The sequence below is a fragment of the Diceros bicornis genome, chromosome 8, assembly GCF_020826845.1.
Source record: "Diceros bicornis minor isolate mBicDic1 chromosome 8, mDicBic1.mat.cur, whole genome shotgun sequence".
Taxonomy (NCBI): Eukaryota; Metazoa; Chordata; class Mammalia; order Perissodactyla; family Rhinocerotidae; genus Diceros; species Diceros bicornis.
Genome location: NC_080747.1, coordinates 48,869,097 through 48,890,020, shown reverse-complemented (window position 1 = coordinate 48,890,020; position 20,924 = coordinate 48,869,097). Strand labels below are relative to the sequence as shown.

General features: G+C 35.1%; 1 pseudogene; it reads right to left on the bottom strand.

Moving 5' to 3' along the window:
- Positions 1–17,336: 17,336 nt before the first annotated feature.
- Positions 17,337–18,019, bottom strand: LOC131409314 (large ribosomal subunit protein eL21-like; annotated as a pseudogene).
- Positions 18,020–20,924: the final 2,905 nt, after the last annotated feature.

Here is a 20,924-nt window from a genome sequence, read left to right as displayed (position 1 = left end):
AGAAAAAATTAGACCTGACTTTGCCTTAAGTAAATTCATTGAATTTGTCAGACCTAAACTAAACCAGAAGTATCTGTCTCTGATGCTTTCTGACTTCCTGCTTTCCTCTCCGGTTACAGTTGAACATGAGAGTAGGCCAATTGCACAAGTAAAGAAAAGAAGAGCTACTGTTTATTAAGAAGCTATCTTTGATCAGGTTTGTGGTAAATAATTAGATAGAGATATAGATAAAGATAGAGAGAGAGAGAGACAAAAAGAGGTAGAAAGAGACAGACAGAGACAAGAGACAAAGACAGAGATAGAGATAGATATATCTGTATGAATATATATATTATGTTCATATGTATATGGACATATTATTATGGAGAGGGAAATATTATTATTCCTAATTTACATGAAGAAGCCGAATCTATGACTCTTAAAGAAAACTAAATAACGCGCCCATTGTCACACATAGTGGCTAAGAAAAAAAGAATTTAAGTAAAAAGTCCATGTTTAAATGATAACTCTCCACTTGAGCCAATTATTTAATCTCAGTATGCTAAAAATAATACTTACCTCCATGAGTTGTTATGAATATTAATTGAAATAACATGTAAAGCATTTTGCATTTGACTAAAACAGTTAATGTTAGCTATTATTATCATGATTATCATTTTTGGTAGTAGTAGAATTATAACTATTTGGAATTGGGATTCAATTTCCAGTTCTGACCACTAATAATGATCTTTCCCCTATCCCTTTGGAGAAGTTGTTAATTCCCCCTAGAAACTAAAGGTAGACTCAGCAGAGTACCCAGCTCAGAGTTGTGAGTTACACCTGTTTAGGCAACTCTCTCAGTAAACTGTAAACTGCACAGATCCACAGAGTTGAGCCCACTCTTTCCCAAGTGCAGCTAGAGATTTCAGAGTTTCAACATGAAAGACGTGGAATTCACAAAGATCTATTGCCTGGAAAAGCTCATTATTACTCATACAATGAAATAGGAAATCACAAACTGCCTAGGGTGCTCTTTGTTTCAGCAATCATCACAGAGAAAAACAAGGACTCTTCAGTGGACTCTTCAGGGGACTTCACCTATCACTTATCCAACAGTCTTCCCTCTCCACGTAATCATATTATATTTCGTAATACTTCAATAATTTTCACCTGCAATCAACCTTTCTTGCACATACCGTGTGCACTCTCTTTAAATCTCATAATATATCTCCAAATAAAGAAGTACCTAACAAAAAAAGCCTAAATAATAAAAAATAAAGCGATAGAATTGCCTCAAAATTCACCCTTTCTCAGTACCACAATTCTTTTTGTGTGTGTGTGAGGAAGATCAGCCCTGAGCTAACATCCATGCCAATCCTCCTCTTTTTGCTCAGCAAAACCAGCCCTGAGCTAACATCTATTGCCAATCCACCTCCATTTTTTTCCCCAAAGCCCCAGTAGATAGTTGTATGTCATAGTTGCACATCCTTCTAGTTGCTGTACGTGGGACACCACCTCAGCATGGCCGGAGGAGCGGTGCGTCAGTGCATGCCCTGATCCGAACCCGGGCCGCCAGTAGCGGAGTGTGCACTCTTAACCACTAAGCCACGGGGCCAGCCCCTCAGTACCACAATTCTTTACAGAAAGGAACAAAAAAACCCACATCCATTTAATATTAATCAGCCTCCTTCGTGTATGTTAAATATTTCTTCATCTAATACATTGATTAAAATGTTGAATTTTATCTCCAGAATTTGCCCTAGAGATCCATTTTGATATCTTAAATTCTAGCCTTAAATATAAATGGAAAATAGTCTAGGACAGGGAGGAACAATACAGAAGTAATATCCATTGGGTTAAACTGGTCTCTGTGTTGAGTGTAGCAATAGGTATCTGGTTATCCAAAGTTGAACACTTTTTTTAAACTGGTGGCTATTAATTACATAATAAAGAAGTCAATTTCCCTAAGAGAGAATAAATTAGAAACCAGTAGAAATAATTACCCTCCCTCATCTTCACATATCTAGCTTATTTTATTTTCTTCATAAAACTTACTGTCATGTGAAAGGATCTTATTCCGTTATCTGTTTACTAATTTCCTAATCTATTCTTTATCATCCTCTCCTAGAATGTAAGATCAGTAAGGACAAATATCTTCTTTGTCTTGTGTAACACTTTATTATTAAAAGCTAGAACAGTTCCTTATACATAGTAGAAGCTCAATAAATATTTACAGAACCTCTTCTAAGAGCCACTAGGTCTAAGGAAAGAATTTGTTATGAGCTCTATACTCACTTGCTTCATGGCCATGTGAGTACTTGATAAATATTTGATGGTAATTTTGATGACATTGAATACTTTATTTGTAGAAGTTGATCATGACAAATAAATATCAAGCCAGGAGTTGGAAAAATAAGCTGCAAATATATGCACACATACATACGTATATATTTATATATATTTATATATATACGTATGTATGGAGGCAGGGTGAATGATGGGCTGGGTAGATTCCAGCTTCCTGGAGCACTGCTCCTGGTCTGACCCATGTGGATCTTCAGTACTCACCCTTCTTGTTTGAGTTCTCTGCACACTGAAACAAGCCTGTGTTGCCTGTGTTGTTAGGAGTTTCTGTGATACTTGCAATATATGTTTGGGAGGAAATGAAAAGTTTGCCTTCTGACCTCATTTACTTCTTGATTAATGAACACTAACAGTTCTGGAACTGCTTAGTCAATTGATAGTTTTCATTATGTGCAAAATAAAGTAAAATGTAGCAGTCAAAAATATATATATATATATATATACACAAAAGGTATATATAAACACACATACATACATATATAAAGAGTTGTGGCCATTTACATTTCAATTACAATTTCTACAGGTTAAAAAGGAGGAAGATTTTATTATCTGAAGATCATTAAGCAAGAATTTGAATTTTCTTATCTTCTTTCTAACAACTGTAAATCACTAAAACATCATTAGATTTTGGCTTTGGAAGGAACCTTGGAAATCGTCCAGTTGGCTTCTTATTTTCTAAGTGTGTAAAGTGAAGCCTGGAGAGACTTAGCAACTTGCTTCTGTTACCCAGGTTTTAGCTCCGAAGGAAGGACTAGAAGTCAGGTCTCCTGACCACTAAATCCAGACTTCTTTCCACTAAATTTCTTGCCTTCTTAACAAAATTATTGTTCTAAGTTTGATCCTGCTCCTCAACTTTCTTTTTGCCTTTGTCAGTTTTATGCATATTTCTTTCACAGCACATCATCACTGATGCATCTATTACCACACATCTTGATGTTTTATAGTTGGCCTCAAATATTTAAGGCAGGTGCATTTTGTAAAGCTTTGTCAGTTTTTCAATAAAGGAGAAGATGGCAGCTGAGGTATGTACCTGTTCTATTAAAAACAGGGCAGCAGGACTATCAAGTTTTAAACTACTTTTGATGGCTTATATTAGGAAGCCTTGTCAGAATAAAGGGAACTCAAATTCTGATTGATTAGTGTTGTCTGGTACATCATAGTCGGCTGCCTTAGACCAAGGGTCTTGTGCTAATGCTATTTGGCTATTACTCGAGTCTGTCAAAACGTCATCACACGATTGCTATTCTGCTGCCGCCATCACAAAAATAATGTGATGAATTTTATAAGAGGTTCTCAGGGCGTAAAAATTTTTCAGTAAAGAAAAAAATGTGACGGTGGCATGCAATATTTCAAGAATACTGTTTTGTTTGCCTACTTTCTTTTTTAGATACTGTCTTCTGATATGTTTCTACTTTACCTGTTTATCATTTTCTCTACCTCAGTGTCTACAATGTAAGGAATGTTGAGGTTTGGTAAATGTGTTTTATTGTTCTGGCTGTCACTTTGTTTCTGGAAAATATCTGATAATGGGGAGAACAGAACACTATATAATTTTTTCCTAGGTTTTTCCTCTTTCTAAAATTTAGCAATTTCTAATCAATAAAGAAACTCCTTTTGTATATGTAGTATTCAAGATGCAGTTCAGGTACTCCAACCTCGAATTACTTTATAAATCATTTACACTTATTTTTGCTTAATTATTTCCTGCTTTCTTTACTTGTAGTTCTCATGTTGAATTTATAATACAGCAAATATCAAAGTGGCTGGAAAGGAACTAATTGTTGCTTAGAGAATATTACTTACTAGAGTATTTTATGGGCTGGTACTGGTCTTAACTTCTCAAATCAATTCTGTCAATGGGATGGGAAGACTTTCATGTGTTCAATCAAGATCAATTAGGCCTTCATGCAGATTCATCTCAGCCTTCCAAAGTATTTAATATTCATCAAATGAAATGCAAATTTAGACAGCTGTCTACCTTCCCTGGAATTTTTAATATTTTTACAAATATACTTGCTTCAGAGGAAAAATTTGCTGCCAGTAACAATTAAGTTCTCTAGCTGAAAATATACAATTATACCCATGGAACATAGTCATCTATTATATTGACACTAGGTGAAATTAAACCTCTTGAAGACATTATTCTGTAACACATACTGTTTACCTGGTTTTGCCCACTTTAGGTACAAAAGTTTGATTCTAATAGTTAGAAAAATTCCACCTAAATCAAGGATTTTTTAATTCATCATTTTATGAAGATGATAAAGGGATTTACTGAAACTGAGTGGATTATGACCATGCAATGAGAAGAACCTAGTTTAAAATAACATGCATATGGGATGTGTGTGTGTGATATTTAGAAAATTTTCAAATCCATTTTCAGTTTCTCAGTAAGGAAATTTGATGATCCTTAACCGATGGTGTTAAGATCATTCTCTCTATTCTGATCTAGTCTAGATTTCTCTACGAAAGTTTCAAGGCAGGTTATAGTTTCAAACAGGTTATAGTTTGTCTCAGGATGTTTGCAATAGGATGTGTACTTACTATTTTAGAGACCTTATTACTATTTGCAAACCTTTTTGTTCAAAGGACAGAAATCAAGTGCCAGTTCTCAAAAAGTTGATGTAGTAGAGTGACTTGTTGAGAACTGAGAGAACACGCCATTTCTTCTGCAACTTTCTCCATGAATATCTACTAGCAGTAGGTGGGGATGGGACAGGGCAGGGCTGACGTGACTGTGCCTCTGCAGAAAGGACTCAGGGGTACATTCTCGAATGGTAGCCAAGTGAAATCTGTCCGATTTCCTGGGTTGAATAGCAGCAATATGGGCATCTTGGTGGAATCTCTAGTATAATACATAAAAGATGGCAGGGCGTATGAAGATGACGTCTCTGTATGTTGTTAAAAATTACAGAAGACCACAGGTTGCAATCTAACTGAAGAGTTCTTTAGGGGAAACTAGCATAAACAAGGTGCAATCCTTCTCCTACAAAGGATCATGCTGGCTTCTCCTGGGAACTAGAGCCTAGCCAGACTTCATATATTGCAGACAATGAAGGCTCAACCATGGCAACATGTGGAAGTCATGACAAAAATATGACAGAACTCAGAGGAACATGACAAGGTAAATCCACAAGAATACAGACGGTGGACTGACTTACCACCTTTCTGACATATGTTAGCTCTTCAGATTTCTTGGACAATCAGGCAAGAAAGGAGCCCAACAAGAAAACTGTGATAATTCCAGACACTTGAGCAGAATTTAATTTTATTTAAATATTAATTAAACAAATGGGACTGGCATGTAATTCAGAAACCAATATTATTCTTCCCTCCTCAATGCTCATTCAGATTCATCCTATAGATCTGGTTCTTTCTTGTCTCTGACTGAAATCTCGGGCAGGCTTCAAAACTTATCTCCTGACTCTCAGAAAATAAAAGCTCTCTGCTCACTTTTAGTTATGAGTCTAATCTCATTTACACAATTAAAGTATCCATTATAGGGCCGGCCCCGTGGCTTAGCGGTTAAGTGCACGTGCTCCACTGTTGGTGGTTCCGGTTCGGATCCCAGGCGCGCACCGATGTACCGCTTCTCCGGCCATGCTGAGGCCATGTCCCACATACAGCAACTAGAAGGATGTGCAGCTATGACATACAACTATCTACTGGGGCTTTGGGGGAAAAATAAATAAATAAATAAAATTATTTAAAAAATTAAAATAAAATAAAATATCCATTATATATAATAGTCAGAACTCTGAATTACACTTTAAGTATAAGTTTCTCTCCTTCCCTGACTTGGACATGATGCTAATAGGAAGGTCTTATATGACTAGTACTATCATGAGGGTCATGGTACCCTCCGGACCAGGTAGGTATTTAAAGCTATCTTTCTTTCATGGGGTAGTGTTATGGTTCTCTGGATTCTCTCCCATTACTTGAGATGTCTTATGCTCTTGGGTAGCATCATTGGGAGTGAGAGTGCAGTTACTTTTTCAATGTAGTACTCTGTTCTGCTGCCAAAAGCCATTTCAGCCAGCCTCTTGCCTCTAAACATTTTTGAGAGGGGAATGTGAGTGGAGAAAGTGTTCAGACACGCATCTGATACCAGTCTACTATGCTCCCAAACTGCAGGCTCCATAAATCAAAACACTTACACTTGACTTGTTTGAGGTAAAGCGCAGTCTCCACCACCCTGTTTTTAACAAGTACAAGCCTCTCCTAAGACCTCTTCCTTCTAATTCACAAGGGTGACTTTTGAGGTGGAACTAGATATCAAGACAAGGATAGCAAAATCGAGTCTGGGCCTCTTCATGTGTATGCCTAGCATAAGTGTCTAGCACCTCACTTTGGAATGCCAGAGCACTTGGCATGTGATATTTTACTCTTGGTCCTCCGGGACAACTTGGGGATTCTGGTACATAGACAAATAACTAAGTGCACTCGCACTTTAAGTTAGTAGAACTAGTCATATCAGTTTCCTTCCTCCAATAAGTTATCCAAAATGGTGGCTACCAGCTTCCCTAATTGAGAAGATGACTACGTGTTGTTGTACTCTTTAACTGGAGCTTTCTGACTCCATCAATTACAAGCTATGGTCTTTCCTCCCTAGTCGGCATTTGCATCATCATTACAGTTTTGCCTACTGTGATGATGATAGAGATGTTTAAATTCTTTTAGCAGAAAGATTCATTTCTTTCTTTTCTTTTTGGTGAGGAAGATTGGCCCTGAGCTAACATCTGTTGCCAGTCCCCCTCTTTTTGCTTGAGGAAGATTGTCGCTGTGCTAACAACTGTGCCCATCTTCCTCTATTTTGTATGTGGGACGCCTGCCACAGCATGGCTTGATGAGCAGTAAGTAGGTCTGTGCCTGGAATCCGTACCTGCAAACCCTGGGCCACCAAAGCAGAGTGCACGAACTTAACCACTACACCACTGGGCTGGTCCCAGTGCATTTCTTGCTTGAGGTCTGTTATAGGCTAAATTATGTCCCCTAAAAATTCATATGTTGAAGTTTTAACCCCCAGTACCTCAGAATATGACTGTATTTGGAAATAGAGCTTTTAAAAAGGTAATTAAAGTTAAATGAGGTCGTTGGGGTGGGCCTAGTCTACTGTAACTGGTGTCTTTATAAGAAGAGGAGATTAGGACACAGATAGGCACACAGGAAGGACCATGTAAACACAGAGAGAAGATGGCTATCTACAAGCCAGGGAGAAAGGCCTTGGACTTCTAGCCTCCAAAACCATGAGACAATAAATTGCTGTTGTTTAAGCCATGCAGTCTGTGGTACTTTGTTATGGTAGCCCTAGCAAACTTATACAAGGTCCAAGCAAAAAACATATCCACATTGACCAGAAACAGGGACATCATGACATTTCTCTTGCAAGACCATTAAAACTGCCTTCTCCCTTAGTCTTGACACTACGGAAACTCAGGAAGGGTTTTTATTTAATCATTTCAAATTCATTGTTATATAGCTGTAACAGTCTATGCATTACAGCAGTGAGTAATTATATACACCAGTATCTTCCCTCAAAGAAAAAGGAAGACATTTTCTTATGAACAAGATGTATTTTAAAAAACACACAAAAGATTTAATACCTATTAAAATATCCATTGTTTGGAATATTGGTATAAAAATTTGTTTAAGCTAGAAATGTGGAAGAAGGAAATGAAGGTTTAACCATTTAATTGCTGTTTAAATTTTGTGTAATATGTAAACAATGAGTTAAGTGAGGATCTGTTTTCTTAATTCCACATATTTCATTAATTACAAATGTCTACACAGATCGAAATGAACTTTTAATTTTCATTTAAATATATTGGTTTGCATGGATATGGCTCAGCTTTACTTTCAACAAGGAAGATAATAGGGTAAATCAAAATTTTTGCCACTGGCATATAAGGTCTATTTATTCCACGAATAATAACAATGAAGTTAAAGAGCAAGAAACTAATTATTACCTAATCATATACATTTCTGTATTTTTTCTGCGGTAAAGGCATTTTACTTTTCTAATAGCATACTTATTATTAGAATTCAAAGAAATCATTTTATTTTAATTTCCAAAGACAAGACTTCTCTTTTGGAGTTAGTGATTTTTATTATAATTGATCCTCCTTGAGATCAATTGCTCTGTTAAGGTAACATTTATTTAAGTAAGGTCAGACCTTTTAAAGATCCATGAATTGTTCAATTTGATTTAAAGGTGGTTTTCTTTTCCAAAATGTAATGATTTCTCCGTAGCTAGAAGACATTTTATAGTTGTTGAAATAAAATATATTCACATAGGCACTTTAAGAATAAATAGAAACATGAGAACTGTAGAAATCTCTTGGATGGCTGCAAAGCAATAAAGTATATTAAGCTGAAATACACTATTGGGAAGAACATAGTAACAAAATTTGAGAGGTTATAAAGTAGATGAACAAGTTTGTATATCTTATGTTTTATATGTACTTATATGGACAAAGACTACTGGATTGATCTGTCAGAACTTATTATTTAAGTCATGATTTAATATAACTCATCATGATGAAATTATGCACATATTATAGATGTGTCCATCTTGAGAAAGCCTATGAATATAGTGTAAAAACCTGCCAATTATAAGTCCTCTATAAATTGGAATTAAGGTTTTTCTGCAAATCCTAGTGCTTATACTACACGAGCAACAAAATACTCCCCAATTAATGATTTCTGTAACTTGTACTCCGTTGCCCAGTGACGGGGCTTCAGTCGTCTCTCTGTCCTCTTTCTGTGTCACTTTTATTTTAAATATGTTGCTGAATGTTCAAGTGTTTTCTGTGATATTTTAACATCGAGAAAGTTTAAAAATTTTAATCTAGCAAATTTATCAGTCTTTTCCTTGTGATATAATTTTCAGCTGGAAGGCTCAAAAAACCCTTTTGATTTGAGATCTGCTAATTACCAGGGTTTTCTAGATTTTTATATTTATTTGTTTATTTTTGTTAGGTATTTTACTTTTAATACTTTAATTCATTTGGAATTTGGGTGTTTTGAATATGACAATGTTATAACTTGATTATATGTTTTTAAGAACACTTTCCCATGTATTTGTTGCAAGTTTTACTTCATTCCTAATAGTTTGCAATGATATCTTAATTATACGCTAAGTATATGATAAATACAATACACAAATATATTTTATTTTGTTTTGTGACAGCTTGTTCTTTTCTATTGATCTGGCTTCTAATCCTTGCTCAGTACTATGCTGTTGTCATAACTGCACTATTTTGTCTTTGTAACATGATAACATGTTTTTATATCTGGCAGGGCAAATCTATTCTTATTGCAATTTAAAAACATCTTAATATTTTGTCCTCATTATTTGTCCCAATAATTTTGAGAATCTAGTTGAAGAGGGGAAAAAATATTGGCATTTCATTGGCTTTACACTAAACCAACAAATTAATTTGGGAATAATTGATTTTTAAAAAACATTCTATTTTGACATGTGTCTCAATTATTAAAATCTTTCCTTACATCTCTCAAAACAGTTGTGTGAAGAACTTCAAATAAATATCATATATTTCTTTTTAGAGTAATTTCTAAGTATTTATGGTTGATTTTTGGTAGTGCTTGTTATTGTTTCCACATTTCAACTTCTGAGTATAACTGGCATACAAAAATGCATTTGGATTTTGTGTATCTGTCTTACATATAATCAATATACTAGGTATTCTCATTATTTCTAAGAATGTTCAGTTGCTTCTCTTTTGTTTTCTAATATTTAATCATGGCAGAGACGACTTTTGTTCTACCTAATGGTCCTCCCCATCTACCTTACTAAGAGATTCCTGAGTTTGTTTGATCTATCACTGCAGCTTTAAAAACTCTATCAACCTCACTTGGAGAGTAGAGATGATCATGGGACAAAGTTTGTATAAGTGGAAATTCTTAGATAGACTTTCCAAGAAAAATATTTAAATAGCAGGACAGACTCACCGAGATATGATGTTTTTTTTCCTTTACCTTTGTCCTGATCCTTCTTGCCCTGGGTGGATAATGATAATTGGGGTCCAGCAGCTATCTTGAAGACATGAACAGCAATCACGCCCTAAGGAAGATGGAGCAAAAACTAGAAGGAGCCTCATTCTCTTCTGATATCAGGAAATTCATACCAGTACTGACCTTCCTGCCTCCAGTATTCTTTTCTGTGCAGAAATAATATTAATAATAAATTCTGTTTTTTGGGGGGGAAGATTGGCCCTGAGCTAACATCTGTTGCCAATCTTCCTCCTTTTTTCCTGTTTTCTCCTCAAAGCCCCAGTAGATAGCTGTACATCATAGTTGTACATCCTTCCAGTTGCTCTATATGGGATGCCACCTCAGCCTGGCTTGATGAATGGTGAGTAGGTCTGCGCCCAGGATCCGAACCAGTGAACCCCGGGCCACCAAAGTGAAGCGCACAAACTTAAATGCTACACCACAGGGCCGGCCCCTACATTCTCATTTTGTATAAGCCACTGTTTTCCAAGACTCTCAGCTGAGATGCAGTTTCAAACAAATATAATAGCTATATCATTTGTAAATAATGACTTTTTTTTCTTTTTTTTTTTTTTTTTTTACCACTGATTGTGTGCAATCTTATTACATTGGCAGGACTTTACAGACCATGTTAAATAATAATGGTGACAGCTTCTTGGATCTACAATTCAGTTCAAACATATTTCCAAGACTGTTTGAGTCTTGCCTTTGCAAATACTGATCTCCAATATTTAACATATTCTGGCTCACCTCCTGGTGGGCATCCTTAGAATTAACAGGTCCCTGTGTTTGTTTCCACACCCAAATCCTAAGCTTTGGCTCTACCTTGAAGAGGTACTACTATTCATTCATACTCAAAGTGGTTGCAGTGATCTCACTTTGACCCCTTTTTCATTTACAACTGCAGTGAATGTGAAGGAAAGTGACACAGGGGATCATGATGGAGAATGAGGTGTTACTTATAACAGCCGATCAATGGTTGGGAAGCTACTTAGAATTCTACTACTACTTGAAGTTTAAAAATAAAGTTGCTGAAAGAAATTAAAGCCTGTGATATAAATGTGAAAAATTGTATTAAGTGAGATAAAAGCTAGCATTTAGCCTTTTAGGAAAAGCTTCAGGAAATTATATGTGGTCATGAAAATATTATGTGTAAAAAGACCCTTTCAAAGGAAATAGTACAAAACTATCTTTGGAAGCACTTTTGTGATTATGAAAGAGAATTATTCCCTACAGAACAATGCACCTAGCATGGCTGAAATGGTAAAATTATTTTTTTACATGTAAGTGCTTCTATGATTATCAATAAGAGCAAATATTAAAGCCCAAAATGTAAAAAAATTCAATCAGATAATAAGTCCAGTAAGAGCAGTAGTCTGAAAAATATTGAGTTTCAATATCTGATGTATTGAAACTCTCAACTACCATAAAATAAATGTAATAATAATTTTATTAAAAGTAAAGAAGTGTGATAAAATTTATAAGAACTAACAGAAATTACATAAAACGAAGTAGTACATGAAGCCTTAGTTTGGTTTAGAGAAACAGTGATCAAAAGGCTATAAATAACAAGAAAGTATAATGTCTAATTACATATATAGAAATATGGCACATGGAGTACTCATTTGTGGCAATTAGAAATTTGTTATCCCAAAGACTGGTTTATTCTCATTTCCATTGAAGACTCTTTCCCTATCCTTCATAAGGACATCAGAGAAAAAGAACACTACATTGTAATCTCCAATATTAAAAGAATTCTATACCTGCTGTCAGAAAGAAAGAAAAAAAGATCCGTGATTGTACATGAATTAAGAAAACTGATTTCTCTCGTCTCACTAGGGAAGAATTAAACTAGGCTGAAAATTAATGAGACGAGCTGTGATAAGAAATAAGTGAGAGCCCATGTAGTGCTGCCTTCTGTTCAAGCCTACTCCATCCCGTTACTGCCCTCAACCCCGGCCAGGGAAGGAAGGCAAAAAAGAGATATATAAAATGTGAGCTCAGGACAGTTATCTTCTGAGTATAGAGTGACAGAATTGGGGTCTGGTGGTTTTGGAGATTTCATCTTTCCATCTTGTTCTCTCTCAGAATTTTGGTTTTGTCAACAAGCTAGTTCTGCATATGGTTGAAGATAAGTTACCACATTTCTAGTCATCTTTTAATGTCCATTTTTAATGGACATTGAATGTCTATCTTTTAATCTCAGAACAATGCCCACAGGAAATACGTCTCTTTTTCTGAAATCCTCAGAGTACTTCCTGTCATATCTCAATAGTCAGAATTTTTCTTATGAACAAAGCTAGAGCAAGTATACTGAAGAATGAAACCATCGAGACAGCCTTAAACCAAGAGGGCAAATGATACACTGGGCCATGTCCTAGGGTAGGGATATCAGTATTTTTTGTCGTTTTTTTTTTTATCCCCAATCAGATGTTAGCAAACAACAGAATTAATTGATTTTATTTACTATTCTGTGCCTACCACAAAATCTTGTAATGATGGTTTGTATTGCCATGTTGTCTACGGGGTCAAAATGTGTAACTATAAAATAGAAGTGTCTTGGCCCTTTCAGTTATTCCTCACTCTAAAGTAATAAATTGGCTTACTGATTTCATTAAAGAAAGATAAAAGGAAGATGGTGTTACAGCCAAAGATTCCTGAAGCCAGGAATCTTTGCCAGACAAACCTCCTCCAAGGAAGTTTCCCAGGAGACTATTTACAAAGTGGGAATAGAAAGTGAGAATAGAAGTATGAGTTGATTACGTGGATCAGCACCAAATCTTTCCAAAACAGAGCTCTATAAGAATTGAGTAGAGATCATGATTAAAGCCAAAGGGAGGCTTCTCTCTAGCTCTAACTTTTTAAGTAAAAATATTGGGATTATATCATGTTCTGGTCAGCTCTGTGCTATAAGAACTTGAAGGGTTGGCAAGATTCTTAGAGAAAAACTATGGGTGCCATTGATTCTATACTTTATAAATGCAGGAATATATATTCAGATATCACATGTCATTGAATCTAAGAAACCATTCATTTTTAAAAATACCATTATTTCATGTACCACTAAGAAAATAAAACTAACAATTAAATCATGACATCATTATCAAGAGCTGTAAAGAGTCTAAGATTTTACTTTACTTAGAACCTAACAAGTTAGTTTTCCACAGTTTCATGAATGCTGGTAGAAGACATGAGAGTCCTGGCTCAGAAACAAAGGACAGTTTATTATTTACAACCATAGCTATAGCTAGAGTATTAGCATTCTTGTGCCAATTCCCCAATTGCCAATTCCCATAGGTCAACATGAAGAGGATCATATGACACCCGTTTACACAGTAGGCTGTGTTACAGTAGAGGCGCCCTGAGTTAATGGAACCTGAATCTTTTATAATGGGTAGTCAGATACTTGGCTGCCATCTCAGAGAGGTAATTTTCAGGTCTCATTACCAAAAAAATATTATTTATAATATGATGACAGTAATTTCCAGCTCATAGGATTATTTTGAGCATTAAATAAGATAAAATGCATAAATGTATGTGCACAGTACCTGGCACATTACAATAGCATTAATAATAGTATTTAATAAATGTTAGTTTTCTATTTTTCCTTTCATATTGTCCCCTGTGAAATAGATACTTCACAAATGCCACACTCTAGCTCCCCAAATTCTACACCCACTAGCTGCTTAAAACTTGACTTTCTCTTAATAGGGAAAGATGTTGCATTCCAAAATTACAGAAATTTTTAATATATAAAACATTTGCCTGATATAAAGTGACAAAAGAACAGCAGAATAGGTGGGTTTGAGGATGCAAGTGCATTGGTAAATAAAGGGAATATGGACAAAAGGGAAGAAAACATTTGGAAAGTAAAACTGGTATCACCAAAAAAATGTAATTTATTTTACAATTATCATTTAGATGAGCCCAAGCTAGTAACCACCCACATAACCCTATTTAGGCAATACATTTTCCTCTATACAACATTTTTTATAAAGTAAGCCATGGAAAATGTTGGCCCAAATCCAATTTTGGAGCAATTAGGAAATTCCTAAGTTAGACTAAATAAACCAATTAATTCAATCAGTTAACTAAACAGTCTGCTAACAAGCACAACAAAATTGTAAATAAATGAAGGATTGAATAAATAAACAGACAAATAGACTATTAAGTACAATACTTTAATTTAGCCTGTAAATCTTTTATCACAGTTTGGAAGATACACTGTGTTTCTGTCTGAATGCTATAAACTATTTTAGTACTGCTATTTTCTTTCTTTAATCACTACAGCAGGTTTGAAATAATTATATAACATTTCAAAGTAAATATGAATCATTTATAGCTGGACTTTTTAAATTTTATAATGACGTAATTGTTCCATAATTTCTTTAAATGTTCACCCAAAATTGGTTATATTTTGAATGTCACATTGACACATTTCCAAGTTATGAGCTTATTGAACCAAGAGCATTACGTTGGTTATTTGTTTTATCCTGCTTTATCATTTATATTTAATGCAAACCCAAAATATCATTGCTTGTTATCATTTTTTTACAATATTCCCTTTTAAAAGAAATATCTCTGTTTGAAATATTGCTTAAAATTGTATTTATTTCTATTTTTTTCTAATAAATCATCTAATCTGCATCATAAAAAGTAAAATTTTATGTTGGATCATAGCTGCATTTAGAATCTCCATGGTACATTTATAGAAATATGCCACAATAACATGTACCTAAGCATTTATAATATTATATATACATTGGGAAAAAATTTTAGTCACTATTAATCCAATATATATATATATAGTATATCATCATACTTTATACCAGTGTTTTACAGAATTTTTAAGGAAGTCACTAATGGCCATAAAAAGTGTCCTTCATAACTATGGAAACTTCCAAAGGTAAGATTATCTATTAGGTAAGATTATCTATTCTGAATATAAACGGTGCCCTCAGCTTCTGTATGTCAGCTGTAGTCTTTGGTTGTAGATATGGCCTTACTAGAAATTGAGAAAATGATGCCTCCAATTAAGGTTTTCCTTATTATTTTTTTAAATCAAAGCCTTCTTGTCGTCATGTATCTCAATATTTTTAATTTTCATAATTCTCAGGTCTCTGTTCATTTACTATCCGTATTACATTTTTCTTTCCTACCTGCAGTCAGTTATTCTTTAAAACGGCAGTTTCAAAATGGATCGCTTTCTATTTTGATGTTGTGCAGTCCAGAAGGGCACAGGTGTCTGTCAATATGGCAGTAAAAGAAAAGGGAAAAAAGGAGCAAGAAAACACGCACACACAAAACACACATGCATCCACACAAAGTTACAAACACACCAGACAACACCAAGGGTAGTCACAAGAAAAAATTTAGTTGTGCCACTTCCTCTCTCCTCAGTATTAAAAATTTCATATTTAGCTGCTTCCTTCTACTAACTAAATATCCCATGGAATAAAATGATCCTTAGGGCAGAGTTTTTATTACATAGAGAGAGTGATGAATTGACAGTCAGCTTCTAAATCAAAAGAGAAGAGAAGGCAATGTGTGTATGCTGGCCTACGGCAATAGTGAGAACCTCTTATGCCAGCCCATGTAGACATCCTCATGAAAATGTGCTTAAGGTTTCCCAAATGAAATCCAGACTAGCCTGAGAAATCCCTGCTGTGAAAGCCAGCCCACACAGTCTACAATTGCTGCTCACAATGTTGCTACCTCATCCGTCTTGCCAGAAAGACAGCACTTCATTGAACACAGGCTTACTGAGTGCTACGCTTGAGCACAAAGACAAGGGATGCCTTTACGTCCAGTTCCTTCAGGAAGCTGTGGTGTTAAATATCTGGTTCATATTTATAAAAAATTTAGGAGGGTCATTTCAAGTGGCACACTTGCATGAAAGAAATTACAAGTGGGTGGTGTAAAATAAAGCATTGAACAGCATTTAAGGCGAATTCTTACTCCGATGTCTCTGCATGCTCTTCCCCTCCCCGGAATGCCCTTTCTCCTCTTCTCCTGTTCCTCCGAGGCCACTTGAAAGCTCACATCCTCTATGAAGTCTTCCCCACATGTTTTTAGCCATATTGATTTCTCCCATCATTGAACTTGAACTTTTCATCCACAGGGTGCATTCTACTATTCACTTTTTTTTAGTTATTCCACTCTCTAATTAAATTTTAGTTTTCTATGAAGACAAAAAATTACCTTTATAGATTTTTTTTTAAAAAATACATCTTTTCTTTAGTACTAGGGATACAGAGTTCAAAGAAAAGCAAGAAGCTTGTCCACATGGGGGTTACTTTTTATTTGAAGGAGATAACTAACGTGTGATGAAATAAAATATATTCAGATAGTCATAGGTGACATACAGAAATTAAAACATGGTGACGTGATGTGAGTGATGAGGGGACAGTATTTTATATTGGGAGATTAAGAAAAGCCTCTCAAAGGCAGTGATATAGGAGCTGACTCCTAACTTATGAGAAAGAGCTAAGCAGGCATTGATTAGAAGAGCGTACCAGGCAGAAGGAAAAACAAGTTACTAATTGGTGAATTGAATTTTTTTTCTTCAGAAAGAAAAACTTTTAGCGGTATCTCTGTAATTCGATTGCCATATACCTCTTGCCTCTTTAGCTCTGCCTCTAGCTCTCCAGTTTATCTTTTTAATCTCTCCAATTATGTTTACTTATCTTTTCCTCACCTCCAGGAGTGGGTAAATAATATAAGACTGGAGTTGACCTAATCTAAAGAAAAATCAGGAGGGGAGAGATTAGTGGGGAAAATGGATGTTAATTAAAATTTATGAAAAAATGAGAAAAACAAATGAGCACATCTGACAAACAAGGGAGGTTTTCTATTAATATAGAAGAGCAAAATGATTTCAAGAAAGCTGTATCTGCCCTATTCAACACACTGTTTTCATGGCGGCTTGTTTAGCAGAAATACAGCAGAATATTTGAATCATACTGTTCTATGCACACCAGAAATTAGCTCAAACTTTTTTTTTCCAGGAAGAAAAACACTAAATTTTAATAGTAAAGACATTACCCAATGAATTAGGACACAAAGTTTGCTTTAAATACTTCTTTGGAGGAGGGGACACCAAATTTACATTCAATTAAGAGAAAAAACAAAGGCCTAACTTTTATGATCCAGAAGTTTTTGTTTGTTCTTTGTTTTTTTTTTGTTTTCATTACCCATTGTGCCATAGATTCATAGAGAATAGTTTCCAGCATATCAGGTTGGTTCTCACAAAGTGTGCTTCTATGGGTAGAGCAGGCTAATGCTTCAGTTGAATGCAGGCACATTTCTCCTTGGCTTCTTCCTTTCTGACCATTATTCTTTCTGAGTTTCAGGAAGTTATCACAGCTCTTAGAGCATATATGCTCAATACATACATTAGTTCTCTTGGCAAGAATCTTACCCCTAACTTGTTGTTTACAACAATGCCAACAGCATGCTGGGTAATATGGTAGACTCTTCCAGTTTTGCAATGGTAACATTTGTAGGGCATTCCTTTTCAAACAGTATCCATTCCTTTGATGTCTATAAGATCACCTTTCTTGTAGACTCACATGTGTGTGGTCAAAGGAACAACTCCATGTTTTCTAAAAGGCCTAGAGAACAAATAGCAGATGCCTCTTCACTTTCCCTTTATGTTAGTCATTTTGGTGCATTACTGGAATATGGCAGTTCCCATCAAAAGGACCTCAAGTTTGAGCCAGCCCTTATGGCCTAGTGGTTAAAGTTCAGTGCTTACCACTTTGGTGGGCCAGGTTCACTTCCCAGTTGTGGAACCACACCACTTGTCTGTCAGTTGCCATACTGTGGCAGTGGCTCACATAGAAGAACCAGAATGACTTACAACTAGGATATACAGCTCTGTACTAGGGCTTTGCAGAGGGGAAAAAAAAAAAAAGAGGAAGATTGGTAACAGATGTTAGCTCAGGGCAAATTTTTCTCCACAAAAAAAAAAAAAGTAAGGTCTAAGATAACATTTGGAAAAAAAAAAAAGAGCTCAAATTTTTTAATACATGTAAAAACAGCACCTATAATTTCACTGTAATTTTAAGGGGAAGTACATGGAAATGTAGCCATGAGAGATGACCCATTTTAGAGAAAATAGGCCAAGCAAAGATATTGAAATGAAAACCAATGCTCTTATCTGCACAAGAAAATCATACGTGTGGCTATTGCCTATACATTGAATATGTCTTTTGACTGATGTACTTGAGGATTATCACTCACTTAATATTATGTAGAGTCTTTGTAGTGTCTCCAAGTGACTGATATTCTTACAACACCAGATAATCTCTCTTTATGTGTTACTACTCCTCCCCTTGATTAATTTATTCAAGAATACTATGTGCACATACATTTTAATCAGCTCAAGAAAAAAATGGATCTATGCTACGCTAACTGAATAGGCATGTGACATATCAGGAGGAGTTCCTCCACTTATAAAAGTCATTTATTTTTTGTTTTTTATTTTCTTCTGATTGATGAAGGTAACTGCTTTGTGTAGCTTCAAATTTGGAAAGGCCTTCCAGCAAATAGTTTAAATGCAAGCACTTTCAGCAAATAGTTTAAATTGCACACTTTAATATTTATGCAGAAAAGCACTTGCAAGATTTATAGCACAATAAAATATCAATTGGTAACACACTGTGTTAGTCATAATTATTATTAAGAACTACTTAACTAGATATTTCACATTTCTTATCTTCATTTAAACACTTGTAGTCCTTGCTCTCGTCTATCTTTCCCATGTCTCTGAGGTGGGGCAATTGTTTAATAACATTTTAACTTTATTTCCTAGATGCATGAGGACTATTTACAATTTAAGTTTATTGGGATGATTTAAAGGTTTTCCCAAAGAACAAAAAAGAAAATGAAGATGTCTTTAAGAACTTAAATACGGGTTCATGTTACAAATAAGCCTGTTACAAAAAGTTAAATGTACATTGTAAAGAGCTTTTCCCCATTATGTTTCTAGAAATCTTGATTTTTTTTTTTTAAGTAATTCTAAGAACCTGTCAAGTAGACAGAACTGGAGAGGGCTTTTAGGTGAGGGAAGAGCAGGTATAAAAGCATAAAAGTATGAAATAACTGAACTATTACAATAACACATATACACAGTGTAGTAGTTTAGACTTTTCCCTGTAGATAACAGAGAGCCACTACAGACAAGCATTGGAGCAAAACGATCAGATTTCATTTTAGCCAAAAAAAAATCCAGTGATAAAGTAAAAAATGGATTGTAGAAGGATAAAGCTGCATGTGGGAAGAAGAGATATGGACAACAGTCTAGGAGGAAAATAAGGAATGTATGAGATTGGCCAACGGAGATGATGCTAAGACTGGAGAAATATTTGAGCAATAGGACCAATACAGAAAGAAATGTAGGGACACTCCCAGGATTCTGGTCATTTTTGTTAAACAACTGTTTACTGATGACATTTTGGGTAACTAACAGTATTTGCCCACAAGAGCCAATTCATCAAGGAATCTTGCATCATCAAGTAGATTTTTATATGGTAAGATTTTTTTATATAAGAAAGTATTCTAATAGACCAATGTCTCATTTGTGTAAGACAAAAATGACACTGTTATTTAAAAGAATCTAAGTGAAATGGCTAAATAGGGGAAATGTGTTGTGTTTCTCATTACCTTGCTCCCATCCTAAGGCTGCCAATGAATAGACAGATACTCTTAAGCACCTCACACAGGTCTGATCTCCTTGCTGGGTAGTTAAAAGATGCCTATCACCAAGCTAAATATCTCCTCTATTGGTCTTCTAGTTCCCTTAAAGGCTTCATCCAACCACACTCAGTCTCTCTCTCATTAAAAGCTGTCGATAGGGCCACTTACAATGTGATAGTTATAACATATGTAAAAGCACAATAACATGTTAGGTAGATTCCAACCAGTGAATTAACTTATTTTTTTTTAACTTCTTTTAACCCGTTGGAAAAGCAATATATGTCCCCCAATTTGTCTCTTTGTTCCCTTGTTTCTTCCCTCCTTCCTTCTCTCCTTCCTTTCTTCTTTTCCCAAAAAATGTTTCATTATCCAAAAAAATAATTATTTATCAGTTCTTTTGAGGAATGCTGCATCCTGTAGTCCCCTATTGCATATCCATAATGCATATAAGCATATTAAAATCTAATATTTCTTTAGGTGACAAAATTTATTTCATTTAGCCTAGCATTTTCCAAACATACACTACCTGAAAATTGTTAGTATACAATATGTCAACACCTAACTAAAAATAATCCAAGAAATGAACTTGTGGACTATTACCAGAGAACTCTAAAGATGACTTGCTTAAGGAAATACCTGAACAAATAGCAGCATGTTGTTGCTAAATTTTCTCTAAGAAGAAAAGTGTGTCTGTGTGTGCGTGCATGCATGTGTGTGTATGTGAACAGACAACTTTCTATCACATAATTTAATAGGGACACAAAAACAGATTGATTAATTTTAGTCTACAGTTAAGGTACTTCTTATATAGATTTTAATATAAGGGGTCACCTGTTATTTAGTAAAAGCTATTGTAATTATTATTTTAC